This window comes from Trichosurus vulpecula, chromosome 8 (genome assembly GCF_011100635.1).
Source record: "Trichosurus vulpecula isolate mTriVul1 chromosome 8, mTriVul1.pri, whole genome shotgun sequence".
In the NCBI taxonomy this organism is placed as follows: domain Eukaryota; kingdom Metazoa; phylum Chordata; class Mammalia; order Diprotodontia; family Phalangeridae; genus Trichosurus; species Trichosurus vulpecula.
Genome location: NC_050580.1, coordinates 54,075,779 through 54,079,694, shown reverse-complemented (window position 1 = coordinate 54,079,694; position 3,916 = coordinate 54,075,779). Strand labels below are relative to the sequence as shown.

The 3,916-nt window shown below is 45.4% G+C and overlaps 2 non-coding genes across 2 annotated transcripts; one reads left to right on the top strand and one right to left on the bottom strand.

Moving 5' to 3' along the window:
• Positions 1 to 1,743: 1,743 nt before the first annotated feature.
• Positions 1,744 to 1,816, bottom strand: TRNAR-UCG. Its single transcript has one exon. It is a non-coding gene; the product is annotated as a tRNA-Arg (tRNA).
• A 942-nt stretch (positions 1,817 to 2,758) lies between these two features.
• Positions 2,759 to 2,830, top strand: TRNAM-CAU. Its single transcript has one exon. It is a non-coding gene; the product is annotated as a tRNA-Met (tRNA).
• The last annotated feature ends 1,086 nt before the right edge of the window (positions 2,831 to 3,916 follow it).

Here is a 3,916-nt window from a genome sequence, read left to right as displayed (position 1 = left end):
CACAAAGATAAAAGTGTGATATTCCTGCCCTGAAGGGGCTTACATTTTGCTGAGTGCCCTCATACGAACACTTTAGACAGTGGTGGCCAGGAAAGGCAGCTTTGGTCAAGGTGGTGGAAAGGATTATAAGGAGGGCAAGACATTGCTATGCCTTTTCCTGTAGCAATGGTGGCATTAATTTTAGTTTATCATTCCTTGAGCATGAGGTTGAAGAGGAGATGGCGTTAGAGAAGAGAGTGGTACCAGTGGAGCAGGAAGGCATATGGCAAGATGCCAGCCACTTTGCTCTTACATATTCTGCACAGGGACAGAGGGACAGATCCAAGTCAGGAAGTCCTCAGTTCAAATCTGATCTCAGCCGCCTAGGAGCTGTGTCACAGTGGGTGAATAACTTAACCTCAGTCTGCCTCTGTTTTATAATTGCACCTACTTCCCAGGGTTGTCAAAGATCAAATGACATTTTAAAAAAATGCTCAAAGAGCTATATAAATGTAAGCTGTTATTATTATGTCTCTCCCCCTCCCCCCCATTAGAAGGTGAGCTCCTTGAGGTCAGGGACTATTTTTGCCTTTCTTTGCATCCCTAGAGCTTGGTACTACAGTGCCTGGTGCATAAGAGCTTAACAAATGCTTGTTGATCGACTGCCTAATTGATGTCCCGGTGAATGGATGAATGGGACTGATGGAGCATGGTCTGAGACCAGCTAGACATAGAGGTGAAGATTATATCACCCAGTTCAGCTCTGGGGAGAATCCCAAAACTTAGTGAAATAACTCCCTTCTGTTTGGAAGAGGGTAGAGTCTCCTGAAGGCCGGACAGTGTGAGGCAACCAGCCACAGACAGCAGTACACTCACTTGTCCATTGTATAGCTGTATTCTGTCCTCCTACACTGGAAGCTACAAAAGACCAGAGACTGTTTCTTCCAAGCCTTCCATCTCTGCAGACTGTAGGCAATTACTAAATACTCACTCATCTGAGGTATCCTGGCCTCTGAGATAGGAAGATCTGGATTCAAATTCTAGATAGTTTGTCAACCTAGATTGGTAGGGGATTTTCTCACCTGGGAATTCTCTCCGTCAATGAAATTACAGGTCTGGTCCCTCTCCACTAAAATCAAATTGATATTAGATAACAGTAGAGTCCTTTCTTTCTTATTTAAGAAACTTATATAATGCTTCCTTCTTGTGTAAGAAACTTTCTGAAACCATTGGAATAGGATTGGCAGAGGGATGGGACCTGTAAATCCATTGATGATCGTAATTCCAATGCCTCTTGGCACCTTCTAGGCAGTTTCCTGTAGAACTGGGAGCTTAAGGCATTTGCCCAGAGTCAGTCAGTACATGTCCAAGACCTGACTCCAACTCAGGTCTTCCAGGTTTCTCACCTGGCTTTATTGTTCACATAGCCCCTTTGGAGTGGGATATATTCCGTTTAAAAAGCAGCAGTACCCATGGGTAATAGCCTTCCCAAGAACTTGTGGATAAGACATTAATGAAATGGAAATTTTCTGTCTCAGGAGATCAGGGCTTTGCCCTTGAGGAGTCTCCTCCTTTGCTAAGGGCCATTCAGAGCAATGAGTCCCTCTTATTGCTAGCTCATCTGGCTGTTAGGGCTGCTACCAGTGGGTGAGGAAACAGGGCAGAGACTGCACAAAAATCTCCACCAGCCTCTCCTCAGCCCCAGGTCTCCCCCTCCTCCGTGAATCCGGTGAAGGACTAAAATTAACAAGCCAAGAAAAAGCCCAACCACGAAGGGATTCGAACCCTCAATCTTCTGATCCGAAGTCAGACGCCTTATCCATTAGGCCACATGGTCGCTACGAGAACAAGGGCTGTTAGAGACTTTGAAAATACAGTACAAAGCCTCTTTTTTTTTTTTTTTAACAGCAGATGCTGAGAAATTATGAAAAAAATAAAGGTGAATGTCTCTTCGAAATTGAAGCCACTGTACACGAACCGTCCCCCTGCAAACACATCCCCGCTTCTGGAGGCAGGAAATGCCTTTCCAGTTCGGAGTTCCTATGGCCAGAAAGCCCACAGTCCCGCAGCCATACTCTACGAGGCTTGCGGAATTTGGCCGGGCTGTTCTTCAGCCAGCAAAGGCAGGTCGGAACACGCCCATACCGGCCACCTCGTCAGATCTGGCGCATTGGATAATTTGAAATCCATCGAATCTGGACCCATCAAAGCCTGCCTTGGACCCAAGTACTAGCCGTGCAACCTGGGGCAGGTCGCTTACCTTCCTTCTCGGAGGGGATGCACATGAACTTTAAAACACACAAATACATACTGTCTGTGGTTATTATCTTGCACATGCTAAGCCCTCGATAAATGCCTGTTGATTCATTGCGTCATTGGTTGGCGGAGGAGTTTACATCCACTGACCATTAAAGCATCTCATATGCTATAGGAGGAGTCTGTGAGCAAAATTAAGAAAATCTAATGGGGAGCAGGTGCAGAGCTCCGAGCTTGAACCCCTTCCCACTCACAGCATCTGTTATTGTGATTCCCTTCTCACTTCTTTTTTTTACTTCTTTTTTTCTCGAAGGTCAACCCTGTAAGCGTAAACATTTTGCTCGTGACCTTGGAAAACACGTGTTCATTCTTTCTGTTAGCACAGCGAGAAATGGAAAGGACGGGGGTAGGGAGTCTCTCAGGCTACTTCTCAGAGGCCCCACTTAACTAGACAATGGATTTTCTCTCGAGTCCATGTGTGTGGTCAGTGATAGCGGTGTGTTCAAATGATACTCTCCCGTTGAGCAGAGTGGCGCAGCGGAAGCGTGCTGGGCCCATAACCCAGAGGTCGGTGGATCGAAACCACCCTCTGCTAGTTGAGTTTTGAAAAACTGATATTCGTTTAATAATGCTGTAGTGAGAGAAAAACCGGTAAAAAAAGCTCGTAGGTGGGGGAAAAAAAGTAAAACTAAAACAAAAACAAAGTAAAAAAAACCCAAGCAGCTGCAGAGCGTTGAGTTTTGCAGGTGGCCTTGTTTCCTTGGCAGGGCTTTATCGCGAGATAGTCTTCCTCATGGTGCCCCACTGTTTGGTGGTGAAATTGGCTTGCGCTTCGTGTTTCGGTGGGGACCTGGCACCCACTTTTCTCAGTCTCGCCTGGTATCTGCAAAACTGCATAGTACCGAACACTGTAGGAGATGTAAGCTACTTGGTATCCGTCCTGCGTGGAGATGTTATTTTCCCTGATCAAAGGGCAGATTCAATTTAAAATTATTTATTGAAGGTATGCTTTGTTCCCAGAGGCTGACAACCACATCCCTAAATCAAGTCAACAAGCATTTTTTCATAGCAAGGTTTCATTTATTTGTTTATTACTAAAGTAGAATAGCAAAAAACAGTTTTAACAAATCATTCCCCTCAGAAAACTGTGTCACACTTTCTCACAATCATCTTTGGCCCTCATGGAATGAGTGGGCATAATCATAGATTATTATAAGAGCATGCCCAATAAGTAGGGAACGTGGCCAAAACTCCTTGCTTTTCCTGTCCTGGGAGGTCTCAAAGTCCTTTCTCTCTTCATATAATGAGTTCTCTTTGCAACCCAAACCTTTATTGCAAGGACTAGTTTGCCCGACTCCCCAGCGGGCTTTCTTTTTTTCCACCAGACGTCACACTCCTTGTAGCTGCCTCTGGTGTCAAGTGATTGTCTCCTTGTACCAGCGTCTGCCTGGAGAGTATCTCCCTCAACTGTACTTCAAGCTCATTAGTAATGTCTTTCTGACTATTGAAAAGGGTGTCTCTTCTTGGATGCTACGGTTGGTTCTGGATAGGAAGAGGGAAGAGATAGAAACCCACTCCTTCACAAGAGTGATTCCTATAGGGGCCAGGTTTTTCTTTTACTCTTGGCTCCTACCAGACCTGCCTTAGGAATGACTGTCAAACTGTCTTTTGCAATCACGTT